The sequence below is a fragment of the Schistocerca serialis genome, chromosome 8 (genome assembly GCF_023864345.2).
Source record: "Schistocerca serialis cubense isolate TAMUIC-IGC-003099 chromosome 8, iqSchSeri2.2, whole genome shotgun sequence".
Classification (NCBI taxonomy): Eukaryota; Metazoa; Arthropoda; class Insecta; order Orthoptera; family Acrididae; genus Schistocerca; species Schistocerca serialis.
In genome coordinates, this window is record NC_064645.1 from 309,676,651 (window position 1) to 309,695,440 (window position 18,790).

Consider the following 18,790-nt stretch of genomic DNA (forward strand, 5'->3'; position numbering starts at 1 on the left):
ATAAGTCACACAAATCTGAAGGCTGTAAATTCAGCTAAATACTTAGGGATTACAATTACAAATAACCTAAATTCGAACGATCACATAGATAGTATTGTGGGTAAAGCAAACCAATGCCTGCGATTCATTGGCGGAACACTTAGAAAGTGCAACAGGTCTACAAATAGACTGCATACACCGCGCTTGTCCGCGCTATTCTGGACTATTGCTGTGCGGTGTGGGATCCGCATCAGGTGGGGCTGACGGATGGCATCGAAAAAGTACAAAGAAGGGCAGCTCGTTTTGTATTATCGCGAAATAGTGTCACAGACATAATAGGTGAACTGGAGTGGCAATCATTAAAACAAAGGCGTTTTTCGTTGCGACGGGAACTTCTCATGAAATTTCAATCACCAGTTTTCTCCTCCGATTGCGAAAACATTCTGTTGGCACCTACCTACATAGAGAAAAATGATCATCACGATAGAATAAGAGAAATCAGCGCTCGCACAGAAAAATTTAAGTGCTTATTATTCCCGCGTGCCTTTCGAGAGTGGAACGGTAGAGAGACAGCTTGAAGGTGGTTCATTGAACCCTCTGCCAGGCAGTTTATTGTGAATAGGAGAGTAATCACGCACGTGTAGATGTAGAAAACTGATTCCTCAGTTGTCTGCAGCCAGTCGAAGGAACTACTGAGCGCTCTGTTCGTTAAAATATGTGATCCTTAAGAACGCAGGTGCAGAATGTTTGAGGACCGATAACATCTTTTCCTGAGCCTAGAATGCTTGAACTTACATGTTTGGATTTTGACTTGGATTATTGTCGGGAAGGAACTTGACGTTTGTGTGAGAGACGGGCTGGATGAGTTTGGACATGCTTTAGATGGGAGCGCGTACTATTGTGTCTTCCGTATTGACTACGGCCATGTGAGTTAAATATTGCTGTCGATTCTTTTGACTGGGAGCGGCGTCAAATGCCTGCATCGTGACTGATCATGGAGGTTGTAAAGGGTGCATTTCTCCAAGCTCACGGGTAATTCCGCAGTTGGAAGTCGTAGAGTACAGTCTGGTTTGTAGAGAGCAGTTTCTCGTATTCAGAGGTAGAAAGATTTCGGTTAGGAGTAGTTTGATATAATTCGAGATAGTCTTCACTGCTGCACTGGACAGTGCAACAAGCTTCGATCTGGCATGCGGACGCACGCTAGGGTATCAACCTATCTGCATACGCTCCTAGCAAGCGAAGCGAGGGCGCGACTTGTATTAGTGCTGCGTCGCCTGCAGCCGTAATAATTGAGACTGCTGTGGTGAGAACTGCATGCGATACGAAGTTTCTACTCAACGGCGAGGCGTAGGTCAGCTAGATTTCAGGTAAGGCAACTGATCCGTGCGTGGCTCGTGTTCCCGCCATCATGTATTTTACACTCTGTTTCTGACGAACTGCCGCCTCACTACGTTAATTTAAATTACTACCGTCACTGAGTTGCTGTTTGCCTGACCGTGAGGGGCGTTAGCGGCTCGTATCGATATATCCCCTCTCTTAGTATCTTTGCTTCACTGCTACTATTTCCCGGTCGTTGTCTGTCGTAGGCGAGTGAGTTCGAGTCGTGAGTCTGGGTCTGGCAGTCAGGTGGAACGCGTCTGGAGCGAAGTCCGAGCCTGCCAGTAGGGGAGTTGCAATGCGGCAACATCGAGTGTTTCTGTTACTGAAATTTAGCCGCCATGCGGTGCAATTCGAGTTCACCAGAGGAATTTTCAGCCTTGTGGCCGTTAGTGTTCTGGTTACCTGTCCTGCCCGCTAATGTAGTTTTTAGGCAGTGTCCTTTCCTCACCTGTTGTTGCTGCCCAACATGGTGTGCAGTTTTGGTAGCTCAGTTCACACACGCGTTTGTTTGGGGATAGTGATACTTGTAATTTATTTTTTTTGGGTGGGGGTTGGGGGGGGGGGGGTGGCTTGAATTCTCTTGTACTCCGTCGTGGCCAGCAAGCGGTTGGTCAGTCGGTCCGTGACTGTCCCCTGGTTGGGTTCCGACGAATTACTCACCACCTGTCTCACCTAAGTGACCGAGGGCAGACCGGTCCACTGGAGGCTCCTGCGTGCCGTTCTCTTAATTATTCTTTCGGCAGTGTTAATGTTGTTGTAATTAAGCTGTATTTTATATTTTTAATTTGGCAAGCTTAGTTATGGGCCTTCGGCCCTGGAAACATGTCTTCTGCTCTTGAAAGGTTATTGTAATTTCCTCTGAAAGATTTTACAAGTTATTGTGGCCTTCCGCCGGTGGTGTTGCAAAAGGAAATTTTTAAACTTAATGTATTGTTTTACCGATTGTTGCAATATATATCCTTAATTTGCAGAATTTAACATTGCGGCCTTCAGCCATCTTATTGCGTTTGTTTATCTCTTTCCGTGCACCTTGTGGGCCATCAGTCCTGTTAGTGTCTTAAAACATTGTGACCTTCTGCCTTCATCAATCATCATAGTAGATTTGGAATTCTGGAGATTTAATCTGGTGGCCTTCAGCCGCTCCGCATGCTGATCTTATGTATTAATACGACATACCTTATTTGCAAATTTAACTGTGTGTCATACCTTTTCAAAATTAAACTTATTCTAAAGCATCTTGAAAGGTGGCTACACTGAGTCACATCGCCAGAGATTGCGCCAAAGATTATTATTCCGCCGCCTCCAATGGGCAGTAGTAGTTCAGAGGATGTGGAGAGCAGTTGTTGTCCTGTTGGGCGAAAGAGGAGACGCTGTTCGGTTGGTGTAATGTATAGGTGAAAGAGGTTGCAATTGTCAGAATATATTTGAGAAAGGAGATCGGCTTTTGATTTATGATGCTGGTGTAATAGAATATTTTCGTCAATATTTAATGAAGTAAAAATGTATTACAGTTTTCTTTAATGACAATTCCTCATTCTCACAGGTACAGTCACCAAAGCATTTGGCTCGTGTTCATTTATTAGACTTGTAATTCTGGTTTCTATGTGCAATTATAGTATTTCTGGTTTTTCAATTAGTTCATTGTAAATGGTGTTTAAAATATTTTGTCGTATTGAGAAAGAGCCGAGCCAGATACATGTACGTTGAGTCACACTACCACACACAGAACAGTTACACTTGCGTCTTGTTGTTTCGTAGCTTTTATAGTTGCAGGGGACTTAATTAATCAATTGTGTTAATGGAAATTCCTTGTCATTCTTTATTTTTATTTTATGCAGTCAGATTGCATGCTAATATTAGTCTCGTAACCGGTCACACAACTACTACAATTATTGCATTTATTCATTAATATTAGTCTTTTCTTTCTTAATTAAGCCCCCATGCTATCTGTTTGGAGGCCTTCAGCAGCGAAGCAAATTTAATTCTTTCGAGAGTGTATTGGTGAACTAAATTATAATAAATTACAATTGTGAAATGAATCCGACTGCAACTACCTTAGCCCTTTCCACAATCCTAATTACCTGTTAGCCCTGCGTGATTTAGCGGGCGTTTCAGCAACGATTGTATTAGATGAACAGTAATAGATGCACAGAGATTAGTCGTGATGTTAATGATATTCCGACCTCTCCGCCCTGTAATGATTACGCTGTTTCGACTTCTTGGACACTGAGGTGGCTAGTAATAATACAGTTAGTTAGAACACACTGGATAAGTTATACTCAATTAATTACAACAAAATTTATCTTTGATCGCCAGACTCGGATGTACCTATGAAACTACACGCGTAGATTTGCGGTTCACAACACACTAAATGAACCACGATTACTGAGTAGCGGATTGATACAAGTCCAAAATGGCCGTATCGTTAGAAAACACAAATTCGTAGACATTTGTTGACACGGTTCTACTATCGTTGGCTCATAGACACAGTTCACAGGAGACGCGGGTCGCTTCACTCCTCGACATTTGACGCGGTCTGTGTCACGGTGATAAGGCAGCACAACGACGCTACTCCGACAGGAGCTTCCTGGAAGTGGGCAGGGTCCGACCTCGGCCAGGACTTACCTCCTGTCCTGAGGCGGCGCTATTTCAGGGCAGAGGCGCGGCGGTGGCGCTTCGGAACTACGGGAGGCACGACTTCTTCCTAGCTTCTCCTTGGTGTCTCGTGATACCGGTTTGCTGTGCAGTATCTCTGCAGTGGTCGATACCTCTGGCAACGCTCTCGATACTCGGCGGCACCGCAGTTCGCTTCTAGTAATCGATCGTTTTAACAGTTAAAGTCGAGGGAATACCTCTCTTCGAGTCAGGGAAAGACAACTGCATTTAAAACTTTTATTCATTCTGGAATTGGAACATTGTGACTGTCTTGTTAAAGGTTTCAGGAATTACTGCAACCAATCGCCGTTTATTCGTCAATTTTTATTTATTCATGACCGGTTTCGAATCGCCTGGCGATTCATCGTCAGATGATACAATTTAGTTTGGAGTATTGATGGGGTGGGGGTGGGGGGGAGGGAGGGGTGACGTCGTGCTTCTGTGGAAAATACAGAGACGAAAAAGTGAGCACTGTATGTGGAAAGAATATTCCGATTGTAAGATTAATTTGATGGTATTAGTCACAGTTTCTATTCTTGTGGCAGGCACTGCTCTGAAAAACATGTGTGCTTACCGGTATCGTTAGATATCAAGTGAAACAGGCACTTTTCCACCGATGGCTACTCCCACATACTTTACAAATATAAACATACCAAAGAGGGTGGCTGTTGTTGTCTCCAAAGAGTTTAGTGGAGGCAAAGATTTTCTTTGCTAAGTTTTCGTTTTGTGTGGCATTCGTAATAAAATATATATTTATTACATTACTTTCTTTATAAGAAATATTATTACGTTTCTACACTGCAAGATTTTCTTGTGCTGTTTACAAAATCTACAACAAAATGTTTAGGACAGTGGTAGTGAAGTTATGTTTGGCATGTTTCTCGTTGCTCGAGGTGGGGAAGGGAGAGAGAGAGAGAGAGAGAGAGAGAGAGAGAGAGAGAGAGATGGTGTGTGTGTATTTGCCACAGATGCACGACTCCCGCAATACTCCAAACTAAATTGTATTATCTGATGATGAATCGCCAGGCGATTCGAAACCGGTCATGAATAAATAAAAATTGAAGAAAAAACGACGATTGGTTGCAGTAATTCCTGAAACCTGTAACTGAATTTGTTTCCTTTACCACTGCCATCATGACCTTTGCTCCACATATTGAAGATAAACGTGCTTTACACATTATCCACTATTAATGCTGTTTCATTTCTTGCGTTAGAGAGTTCAATATAATCGTGTATCTACATGTCGGCGTCAACCAAAGACAGAACCCGAACCTAACCTTAAACAAAATACAAAATATAATTTAGTAATTCGAAGATCAAAAGGAACAAAGTGAGAAATAAAAGCCCAGAATGTAGACAGTCTTGGTTTCCTAGAAAATAAAGTCTGCACGATATTATTTCCAAAAGTTTGTTTTCCTTGTGGTTATATAAATAAGTCAATATTGCTGGATTATTGATTAACGTTTAGTAAATAGTGTGGCCACCTTAACAGTACTGGCGAACCCACCACCCTAACTTACGGTAGTTGCAGCGGCCATCTCATTAATTACACATTTTTTGGTGAAATGGGATTTTGTGGCGTTTACTCGAGCGCGGCAGTTTTGTATCCACAGCACAGCAGAAACTTTTCTTCATCGGCCCGGCGGATATTCGCAGTATTAACCCTGGCAATATCAAGCCATTTTCAGTGACGTGTATTACCCATGGGAAGGGAGATGAGACTTTTTGCCTGTCATAAAAAACTTTAAAAAATAAATAAAATTCATTAATTGTTCTTGAATCACATTAATAACATACTTTTTAAAGATCCATCGATGCATATACAGGAGCCAGAACCTGAATATCTCTTTTAAAAGTGTTTTTAACAATGCATTTTATATCTTTCACGTACTTCGTCATTTAAGTTTACTAAGCCTAATAATATTGAGAGAAAGTAGTAATAAAAGTCGTTCTAGTACTATCGAAGTACACTTTACTATAATTAAAAATTATTACAAAAGCTTGAGGTAATATAAAAATAGCTTAGGTAAATAACATTGTTGTGAGAACAATTATTCACCACTTTCTTCGGAATCTACTTCACACTTGGAACATAAAATAGTTTTCTTCTGAGTTTACCGCATGTGTATCTCTTACAATATGAAACGTCCCCTTAGAAAAATTAAGAATGACTGTGCTGCTAAACCTCCTACGTTATTTGATTTTCAAACATCTGACCAAAACTGAACGTACTGACACATTTCTCTTTACTTATTCTGGTCAACAGTAAACTGCCACACAATATTTTTCTAGCGCAACGCAATCTGACTTTCAATAATCGCTACAAAAGAATGGCCCTGACTAACAATAACCTATACCTTTCATGAATCACTTACCTCACAAAAATCTTCGTTACTCGAACTACTGCAATACAGCGAGCGCCAAACTGCCAGCTAAATAAAAGGTTGTAACTACTGAAGGCTCTAACTACTGATAGGCATATAGTTAACAAATGAAAGATTTTGATAGAGAGCAAACAATGTATTTACCTTAAGTGTGTTCAAAAGTCATAATATATATGTATAATTTGTGACATACAGCAAATTTCCTTTCTCTGACGGACACACGTCCAGCTCGTCCGATCATATTAACATCTGAAAACTCTGGCTTCTCTCTCCACACATCCACCACTGCTGGCAGCTCACCACCAACTGCGGAACGCAACGCGTTCTTCACATCCAACTGCCCAACACTACAACAGCAAATATTCCAAGAATGCATACCAGCCACAGACTGCACACAGCACGGTTAGAGATTTTCATACAGAGCGCTACGTAGCGTTACCAACATAAAAACCTAAACAGCCTACTTACAAATTGTTGCAGATTATTGTTGTTTTGTTTACTTTGTCGTACTTGTCAGCTTTTGAACGGCTTTCATTAATACACAAATGACAACTACTTTTACCTCCATGAGCTTCCTTTGCACCGAAGTTCTGCTTGATTTTCCGTCTGAGAATACCCTCCATACTTGGAACTGCAGGCTTTGGCAGTCCTTCAATATTTGCAGGCCTTTCTTGAATGTGTGGTTTCGTGAGCTGTAGTCCCAGTTCAGGAAGAAAAAGTCGTCGCTTATTACGCTTTTTCTTATTCCAGTACGGGAAGTTCAACAAAAATAGTGTATAACTATTTACCTCCGCTATGTCCACAAGAGTATAGAAAACAGAAAGCGTCCACCTTCATGTAGCCCTCTTAGTTCAATATTTCCTCCACATTTGATTCATCATGTCAACGCCTCCTTTAGTCTCATTTTAATATAAATTTATAACTGTTTTCATCTTAGTGTCAGTAGGTGAACCAGTTGCGGCGTCATAATGTTGAGACGATAGAAAAAGCGGATTTCACCTGGGTTTTTCACGGGGGATAAAAGAAACAATTGTGATTGGAATATTTCCAGTACTAGTATCACTGAAAGCAAATTTACTAGAGTGTAATTATCTCTTGGTATGTCTTTCAGTTCTTCAGGCATATTTTTCCTATTGGCCTGCAATGTTCCCACGAGAGTTAGCTTGTTATTCCTCCATATATCTTCGTATAGGAACCACCAGGCAATCTGTCATCAAATCTCAGTATTTTAGTAAGCTGCTGGGCTCTGGTTCGGATCATGGTAGCATATAAACAAATCTGCCTGAATCGTAAGACCATAAATCTGTAACAGATGACTTACTGGCGTTTTCTTTCCACACAATAATAAGTAGCCCAATATATGCCATGAATTCAAGTCTGTTTTGGGTATTTTCTGCCTCAATGCATCTTCATTGGTATGCTTTGTTAGGATATTGAGAAGTTTTGGAGACGAAATCTTTTCAGATGATCTTCTTATTGTTCCTACTTTGCCTTCGTCTATTATGCCTTATCTTTCTGTAACTATGTTTTGTGCTACTTGCCTTCTAATGCAAGGAGGTTTGGAGCTATAAATTTTTACACTGCTTTTAATATACCTGTCACAAGTTGCATCGTCATCAGTTTCAAGTGCCCAGAGTTGATCTTCAGCGTCTGTAGGTACTCTATCCTCATCCTCGCATACAGCACATACCTCTTCAGGTTCAGTCACTACATCGTCAGTTTCATCAAATCCAATTTGAGAGTCTGCAGATTCTTCCAAAATCTGTGATATTTCTGCGTCAGCAAGTCACTGTCGATACGTTTTCAATCACAGTTGTATCCAACATTGGACTAAGTGCCACTGAACAGGAAACAATAAAGAACCAAAGGGAAATGAATCATTGTTGAGACCATTGTTGCTGTCGACCCAGAGAAATATAATGTCCATGTGTTCTAAGGTCACGTAATGCTATGGAGTGAGACGACCGTTGTGTGAAGTCACATCTACAACCAAGGGGGAAGATGGGGGGGTGAGTCTTTATGATCACTTCCCTTAAACTTAAATTTTCGGACTAATCTTAAACAAAAATATAAAACAATCATAGAACCTGAAAGATTTTTACAAAATTTAAAAAAATAAAGTACCTGGGTAGATTTCAATAGTTTCAAAAGATGGGCAGAAAGTACCCCCCCCCCCCTCCCCCCAACCCCACCCCTTGGTATTGCGTGAGTTAACAGCTAAATGTATTGCAATTTCACACTAAAGTTTGACATTGCTGCATTTCTTTTCTGAAGTAATGTTTCACGTTTTAACTTTCCGCAGTAGCTGTGCTAACAACAATAGTCTCCTTAAGGAAGCTACTGACTAACGACGACGACATTGTCCCGTCTACTGATTTTGTAGGTAATTACAGACGTCTTCCGCGAGTAAACAGTGTTATTGGTCACTATTAGCCTAAAAGTCGACGTAATACTTCCGCACTCACAATTACTCATTTTAGCAAACTATTCGAATTACATCGGTGCGACACATTTGCATGCGGCCGTTCCGCATGAAAGCCGAAGAATGTGTCTCTCCTCACGTGTGGATGCGTGACTAGTAGCTCTTGGATATTGCTGGAGGTAAACCTTGACAGTGCTCCACCCGAAAAAGGAGCGACTGGGTCCGAAATTTCCACAGAACCAGCGGTGTGTCAGGCGTGCGATTTACTATTTCGTACAACTATCGATAGTAGTTATACCCTTACAGGGCACACACTTTCGGTCGTCCACTTTTTTTCCATCTGTCACATTTCCTATCGTGTGAAACTTGAAGGAATAGATTGGACGCGTCCCCGACCCCAAGGTGAATCACTTTCTGCGATATTGTCCATGCACAAACTAATCTCATCCCATTATACTTGTTGGTGCGTCATTACTATTCTTGTCTGTGAAGAAACTGAATCTCGGCATAACTGGCACATTCGACGTACTGGATGAGAAGGAATTCTCCCTACTTTAATCCATAAACTATTTCTTCCTCAAATAGACAACATTCCAAGAAGAAAAAATTAGAATCTTTCCAAAATTTTCAGTCAGTTTTCAGTTTCCCTGTTCGTGGGAGGAAAAATACGTTGAAGTACGAAACGCTGCGGTCACATAATCAGTCATGGGTAAGAAAAAAAAAAAAAACTGCGTGTCTTCATTATTGAAACTGTGCTGAAATGCAGCTGTTCTGCTGTGGAGCCAGTTTACAAATGGCTGGCGGATATTCTGGAGTTCAGGTCGCGTGCTTGGGAAGCGAATCAGCTTATGCCAACACAGGATATCGAGCGTTTGCAGAGGAGTGAAGAGGGAAAGTCACGGAAAGTGAAAGTGTTCCTAACACCTTCGACACTCTAGTGTTAGACCAAGCGAAGAGCATGCATGGTGATAATGACAGCTCTGTATCACACAACTTTTGCAAGAGTAGATCATGGAAATTGATATGCGTAAACAGTGAGTAAATGAAAGAGAGAAAACAGCTTCTATACAGGTGTCCAGCACCCTGTATGAAGTTGATGAATGACATTGTGTGCTTATTGAGGGTTGTACAAAAATATCGAAACACTGCGAGAAACGCATAGTTGAACATAAGTGGAAATTCTATCCAAGGCAGCAGGTGGCAATGTTGTATTTGGCTCGAACCGTCCCTGTGCAGCGGCTTCAGTACGTTGCAACTTTCATTGTTAAGAACAACGTCCTGTAATATTTTGATTGCATTGTCGGAGCCAAGTGAATTCTAACATGGGCAAATTGTCGGTGATCTTATGGCTGGTGCCTCTGTAACCACGGCATCTGAAACGTGCGGTGGTTCAAGAGGCACCGCATTCAGAGAAAGCGGAAAAAGTTATCTGCTAAGTCACAAGGGTTGGAACTTGAAGCATCCCCAACTCTCTTGTGGTTCCCTTTTTAGATACTCCACGTCGACGTCTGCTCGTAGATACGTATCGTCGGTAGGTTTTGCGGCTTTACTTCCCGACGTGACAGCGACGACTCTCCGTTGAGGTGCGGGCCTTGTGTTTTGCTATTACTGCGAGTCTTGTAAATATCGCTTTTATTTAGTAATTTGCCCTGCTAAAAGTCTCCCCTTTTATGATTAAGACAGCCTGCGCCACCTTTAGGAGGGAGTGGGGACGTCAAAGAGTCACAAAAGTTCATATTAAGCAGTCCGTAAAACACGTAAACGTTTACTTCAGTTAGCGTGTTAGTTAATGCCTACGCTTTCCGCGAGATGGTGCTGACTTACTGCTTTGGTTCCGTAAAACCTTCACTCATTAGTACTAGGAAAATGAAATAAGTACAACACTCTTGCATTTCACTTTCACTCTATATTCAAAGATTAAGATGGTGATGGATGATGGTCTATTTAAAAGGTTCCTAGCCTGGAGGAATCTAGACAGTCCGCAAATGCCGATATGCAAGCGCTCTACGTCCAGATTCGCAACTAACGGCACACGACGCTTTCAAAAGTCCACGCGTTAATATCTGAATACCGGTACCCCTGAATTCACTTGTATCAGCAGTTAATTTGAGATTCTGTCGTCTACATGTCCGTAAAGTTCCCATCTAGCTCTAAAGTCCTAAAATACCCTTAATACTCCGTTGCTACCAACAGTCAGAGTCGTACACTACATCACTTTTGATCTCCGTAATATTCTAACAGTTTATCGTGAATCTTAACACGATAAAGTCCAATCTAATTATTGTCTCCCTGACTGACACGGGTTCCCCGCCCTTTAACGAAACAATCAAGGAAAAAAGGCGGCAATAATGACGATCAGGCCTTTTTATAGATTTTTCATCACAAGAGTTTAACGTTACTGCCTTCTCCATGACGGAGGTTCCGTGGCTTTGCTGTACTTAGACGTTAAACTGCTTGCTGATATACTATAATTTTGATCTGCAATTACCGAACTCTGATTCTACACTATTTTCTCCTCTAAAATTGTATTCTTAATTTTAAATTATTCTTTCTATAGCTTTTATCACTGTAAACTGAACCGAGGTGTTACAAACTATGTGTTGAGTGGTCGTGGCGGACGTTCATTGAAGAGAATTTTGGCGAAAAATGAGAGAACAACAGCTGCAAAAGTCACTGGAGAACTGGATGCCGTACTCGTGAACCCTGTCAGCACCAAAACAACACCAATGCAGGGCGAGCTGCAATTCCAAAACCACTCATCAGTGATGGAAATTCTCGTAGCAGGCAAACGGTGGGCCGAAACCATAAAAGCTGGATTGTGGTGCAATGGAAGATGTAGTTTGGTTGGATGGGTCTTGTTTCACATTGTTGCCAACTTCTGGCCGAGAGTCCGCAGCTCGTGGTCGTGCGGTAGCGTTCTCGCTTGCCGCGCCCGGGTTCCCGGGTTCGATTCCCGGCGGGGCCAGGGATTTTCTCTGCCTCGTGATGACTGGGTGTTGTGTGAAGTCCTTAGGTTAGTTAGGATTAAGTAGCTCTAAGTTCTAGGGGACTGATGACCATAGATGTTAAGTCCCATAGTGTTCAGAGCCATTTTCTGGCCGAGATTACGTCTCAAGCGTCACTCATGGTGTGCATTCGGTGACTATCTGGGCAGACATATCATAGTATTCCATGGGCTCCGTAGTTATTCTGCAAGGATGCATTACTGCCAAGGATCATATGACCATTTTCGCTGATCAGGTCTACCCCATGGTACAATGATAGTTCCCCAGTGGCGGTGATGTGTTCCAAGAAGGCAGGGCCCGTATTCACCCCATATCGTCCAGGACTGGTTTTGTGACCACAAGGATGAATTGTGGTTTCTCCCCTGCCCAGTACAGTCACCAGATATCAATATTACTGAGCCTCTGTGGTCTGCTCTGGCCCGGCACAGATTTTCGCTGTCGCCATTCCCTAACACCGCTAATGGTTTTTCGTATTCGTTACTACGAATACATTTGATGTATTTCACATAGAGTAAATATCTCTGGAGTAAGCATTCACATGCGCAGAACTGATTTTGAGTTGTCAACATACATTGCCGGCCTGATCACGTATTCTCGGGACGTCGTGTGTTTGTCCGTATAGTGCCCTGTATATTTCGAATGCCACTACATCCCTAGTACAGACGAATTGTTTTCGTACGTGTCGTGGATTATTATATATGTTGCGCAGACATTTTAACAGTATCTATTTGATACCTGGAATAAACGAGCTACTTAACCTTTAAGGGCAAGTGATATTGCATTCTGCTTCTTTGCGATAGGTGTCACAGTTCAGATCCACTCGATTTTTGGTAATTTTCGCTAAGATACGGCACTTTATAGTATTACAGAGCCTGACGTACATTTTTATAGTGATAGTCTTGTAAAACGACTAGACAGTACGCTAGTACTTTTGCAAGTGTCCGAAAAACACCGAATTTGCCACACATTAGCGATTATATCCCTGCTAATCCGTTCTTTTTCTGCTATTTCTGAGTATTTATTTTCTCGTTTTTGCGACCTAAAGCACAATTTTTCTTACTGGTGACACTTTGAAGTGTTTATTTAACGCATTTTACGTACTTTCTCCCAGTTTATTTAATAAATAGTAGACTGAGTAAGAAGGGGGGGAAAAAGGCGATCGGAGAATAAATGTACTGTAAAGCAAATACAGTTGGTCATGTAACAGTCAACCCATACAACACCATTAAGGGAACTGCAAATTGACACAAATGAGTTTGGGGACATGATTACTAATATTTTACGCTTCTTAATCAAATGGTGAAGAAAATAAATTGAAGGCAAAATACACCAAAGAAGGTGAATGTGTACTTTGATTAGCTATTGTGTTTTTTATTTGATTTGTGCAGAAAATGTATTTAAGCTGAATGCAGAAATTGGTAGTAAAAGAAATGGCTCTGAGCACTATGGGACTCAATTGCTGAGGTCATTAGTCCCCTAGAACTTAGAACTAGTTAAACATAACTAACCTAAGGACATCACAAACATCCATGCCCGAGGGAGGATTCGAACCTGCGACCGTAGCGGTCTTGCGGTTCCAGACTGCAGCGCCTTTAACCGCACGGCCACTTCGGCCGGCGAAATTGGTAGTAGGTGCTGTGGAAAATTAAAAATAGTTGGTATAGCATCTACCTTCAGCCACACACGTCCAAATTTTTCTCTGTCTAAACATGCCTCTTCAAAGTGTTTTGAACGTACTTTGGAATATTTTGTGGGGACAAAATTACTCCTCATTTTCTGGAGCTACATCTTTATTCGTTGTTCATCCTTCGAGAAACTAAAATATAAATAACACATAATCATTCTCCATGTCCTAGACACACTTAACATGGTCTCCTACTGTAACTTTATAGTAAACAAAAAGGTTTGGACACACATATTATACGATACCAATTACAGACTCCCACTCTATTGAATTTATCTGTCTCCCATCTTTCAAATCTATATACATAATCGACAACTCACTGATAAATGTACGGAGAATTGTATTTGCTGAAACAACTAACCATTCCCTTTCCTGTTCCACTAGTAAATTTACGAGAGGAAGCGATTGTTTCTAACCTTTTGTAAGAGCCGTAATATCTATTATATAGTCATAAAATTGTAGAAATGTAGGTCTACAGAATCAAGCCTTCATTATAATGCGTCTTGAAATTTTTAAACATAGTACCCGTGAAAAGTTACTAACCCTCCTTTCACATATTTTTCTTTGCATCCGTAGCAACAACAGTAATTCACCATCGCTCTTACACTATCAACAAACGTGAAAATACAACAAAAACTCTTGATATTATAAACTTCAAACTCTGCGGAAAGCACACACGCACAGCGAAGTCCCGAAAACACGTGACAATCCTGGTTTAATGTTGACAACATGCGCAGAACGCAATGCTCACTCCATAGATATTCACGCTATGGTATTTCATAGCGACTGTAGTCACTGCAGTGCCTGTTGCTTCGGACGTGCACGCGTGTCCGGAGGAGCATTGCATCGTTCTTCTTAACAACACAAACACTGCAGTATCGTATCTATCCGCCGATACCACGCATTGAAATTTGAATTGAAATGTTCTCACCTGTACAGGAGTTACGTACAGGTTGTGACGCAAGAACGACGACATACGGATGTTTGCGCCTTGCTGTAAGTCATGCACGAATAGCCAAAGCAGTTAAGGCGAAAGCTCGTGTAAAACAGGAAATCTGGGTTCGAGTCCCTTATACAGCTAATGATTGTTTGTATTCGAAACTGCGAATACATTTCATGCACACAGATCTAGGTTTGCAGTGGTTTCCCTAAATAAACTAATGCGAATGCTGGAGCGATTCCCTTGAAAAGACCACAGTAAATTTCCTTTCTCATATGTAATCCATCCGAGCTCTCCCTTTAGTAGTCCCGTCATCCACAGGAAATTAAACACACACACACACACACACACACACACACACACACACACACACACACAATTTTTTTGTTTATATGTGGCACAGTGGACACAATTGATCCAGAAATAAATTATAAGTAGGTACTGTTGCAAGGTTCCGTGAAATTTTTCGGTGGATCCTCGTTGATCGTCTGGCAGATGGCGACACTTGGGGTCCCGTGCCAAATGCTCTTCATAAGCAGGTCTCTGCCTCACTCCCAGCACACAGCAAAATTGAACCGCAAAGAACAATTTTTCTATAACAGCCCTCCCACCTCTCAGGAGTAGCGGCGGAAATGAACCTTGTGGGGAAAAACTGTCTCTTTTACAAGCTCTTGCTATGTATTAAAAACGTCCCATAAAAATCTTGGCAATCTTCTCCGTAACATTTTTTCAGGGATCCTAGAAACAAAGTTATATGAACTGACAGTTAGCTGAATAAGCAATTATTATTTCTATACACAACAGAGGAACGGAAAGGGAAGAATACGTCTCAATGGTAATGAGAAATATTTGGCACAGATGAGGAATGTTAATGGGCATGTAGAAACGGCTGAGAAAAAGACTGGGAGTCTGTCGCCGGGTCCAAGCAGAAACTCTGCGCCTAATATTATCAAAGTAAAAGGATACTTATCCGATAACGCTTGGCAACGTTGGGGGTCGCTCCCCTAGTCAATAATACTAGTTCTCCATCACCAAGAAACAGGAGCCAACATGTCAGTCGTTTAAGCGAAAGGAAACTGCTAAATTCAGTTAGACTTTGGCTTCTACTTCCATTACTAGCCTTAAAGGACGCTGTTTCTGAGATTTACGTCCAAAAAGTTTTGGTAGGTGGAGACGCATTGAATGTACTTTTAAAAGTCGTCATGACCACCAAGATAAGTTGCATAATTCACTACTGAATTATCATAGGTTGTCCTTTATTTTATTTGAACAATGAATGTGAAAATAAAGGAAACATTCCGATATTTTTACGTGCTTGTTATCATGGTATTATCCATGTTACGTTCTTTGGCTTTATTCTTTTTTTGTGGATCTGGTGATTAGACTATGCGCGTGATGAAAACAAGAAGTAAAAAATAAAGATAATTCAAGCAGCAGGTTATCCTGGTGATAATGAAATCCGTGAAAATTTACATCCAGAGACTACCCAGCACACACAAACTTGCGCAAATTAACCATCTTTAAGGTATGAGATACACATATCAGGACCGACCGCTGAATTTATGAAGCATATACATGACATGTAGTAGGGACTAACCTTGGCAGGACTGCTCGTCTATTTCCCACCTGCTCGAACCTCCTCAGAAGCTAGTGACTGATGTTACAACCTGGAGACTGAATAGTTACAATATCTATCGCTTCCCAGTAGGTTAAATCAATGTGTCGGGCTGGGACACAAACCCGCTATATCCTTTCTGTTTCAATCTAACGAAACTACGATGGTCAGGTCATAACTGTGGGCTCTTTGAGTGTTGTGGGAGATGGTTAATAGGAACTACAACATGCGAAATATTATTACAAGAATGATAATATTTACTTCATAGAATCCACAGCCACATAAATGTGCCAAATATTTATCTACATCTACATTTGAATCTCAACGCATCACTTGATGCATGTGTTTACGAAAGTCTTTTCTTAAAGTACAAATTCCTCGGTGTTCAAAAGAACTGTTTCATCTAAGACATGAATAACATATGAGCCTTAACTAGTCGATGATGGCTGCTTGATCGGAGGTCGCGAACTGTACCGAGCCCTCCGCTGCTCGGCGCTAAACGGGCCTCTATGTGGTGGCGATGCGGCGCTGGGGGAAATGGCGTGGCTCCGCCAGCGCCTCCAATTCGTCGGTGCGAATTGTAGCGAGACATCGTTAACTTCTTTGTCACCGATGCGAGCCGCGGACACTGATATGACATTGCGATCTTTGGGTAATACCAAATTTTCTTCCAGGTGTGTTAAGTCCAAAAATGTATGCACAAGAATTTGTCAAAATTAGAAACTGCGAGGCACTGAGTGGCGGAAATAGCGATGGGAGACGGCGTTCATGACTTGATAGCTCAATTAGCACAGCATTAACCCGTCCAAGGTTGAAGTTCGAGTCGCAGTCCAGCAAACATCGGTTTCATGTACTGAAAGTGGAGCTCTAAAAACTGGACAGAACAACGTGCAAAGGTACACAGCCCGAAAGAATGGAAACACCTAGAAGATATGGTCTTTTTTCAATGTAACTTCGTACATCTCCACACCATCGGCGGATATGTAAACGAATAGAAGTGCAATTCTCTGTGACAGGTAGAGGGACCACCAGGGACATTGCAACCCGTTTACATCTGCGCCTGCCGTCCATCGACAAGTGGGAGGGCAGTGCTGCATCTTGCGACACTTCTCCGACATCCGTCTCTCTGTAATAGAAGTTTAACAGATTTCCATATTCCATTTTAAACTTCTTGTTGTGCAATTTTTTTCTGAAATTACAAAAATTACTCTTGTAAATTCAGGTTTTTCTTAGTGTAAAAACATGTTTTAAAGTAAAACATAGTCATACAGCCGGGAACAAATATTCGATGGATATTTAAAAGCGTTATAATCGAGAAGAATCTTGTCAGTACTGTATTTAATCGTCTGTCTGTTACATTATTACTATTCTACACACCAACAACCAGTTCGTGAAATCAAGTTAAGCAGAAGTGATATATATGGCGGTGTATTGATCGTGACCGGGCCAAATATCTCACGAAATAAGCGTCAAACGAAAAAACTACAAAGAACGAAACTTGTCTAGCTTGAAGGGGGAAACCAGATGGCGCTATGGTTGGCCCGCTAGATGGCGCTGCCATAGGTCAAACGGATATCAACTGCGTTTTGTAAATAGGAACCCCTTTTTTTATTACATATTCGTGTAGTACGTAAAGAAATATGAATGTTTTAGTTGGACCACTTTTTTCGCTTTGTGACAGATGGCGCTGTAATAGTCGCAAACATATGGCTCACAATTTTAGACGAACAGTTGGTAACAGGTAGGTTTTTTAAATTAAAATAAAGAACGTAGTTACGTCACATTCGAGGGTTGGATTCCCTCTCTTCTTCATCGAAGAGTTTCACTGCCTGGGCTACTCTCAGGGTGCGCCTTCGACGTGGAAGATCCCTGCCGTGTCGTCTGTTTGCCGCCGCCGCCGCTTGGTCGCCGCCTTCCGGTCCTTGCAGCCGCCGCCGCCGTCGCCGCCTGCCGGGGCTCGCCGCCCCCGCCTGGTCGCCGCCTGCCGGGGCTCGCCGCCCCCGCCTGGTCGCCGCCTGCCGGTGCTCGCCGCCGCCGCAGCCGCCGCCGCCGCCGTCCGGTGCCCGCCGCCGCCGCCGCCGCCATCCGGTGCCGCCTGGTCGCCACCATCGCCGCCGTCCTGACCCTGGTCTACGGCCGTCTTCGTCTTCATCCGTCTTCGTCTTTGTCTGTCCCCAGTTTCTGTCCTCTCCTCTTCATTCTGTTCGTTCTTGTTTCTCTCTCCCGTCATGTCCGCCCCCACCACCACTGTCACTACTACCACCACCGCCATTGTCTATACCTCCCCTTCCGCCGCCTCCACCACTGTAACTTGGTGTGCCCAGTCCCACCCCCCTCCTTCCATTCCACCTCTCCTCACTCTCCCTTCACCCTCTATCTTTGTCGCCCCCTCTCCCGCTTCTTCCTCCCGCTCCTCTTGTTCTGATCCCTTCCCCACACTCCCCCAGCCTGTCACTGCAGCTCCAGCTCGGGTGGTGGCCCGTCGGGCCACTGCCCACGCCCAGCTCTCCCCGTCACCTTCGCCATCACCGCCGCCACTGCCACCGTCATCGTCATCGTCGCCTTCACCGTCACCGTCACCATCTCCGGCGCCGACTCCGGCCCCGGGACCTGCCCCTCCCCGCCACATTCCCGTTGTTCCCATCCCCCACACCTCCTCCACCGCCGTCAAGCGCCCCGGTGGCACCCCTGCTTCCTCTGCTTCCAAAAAGGCTGCGCCTCGTCCT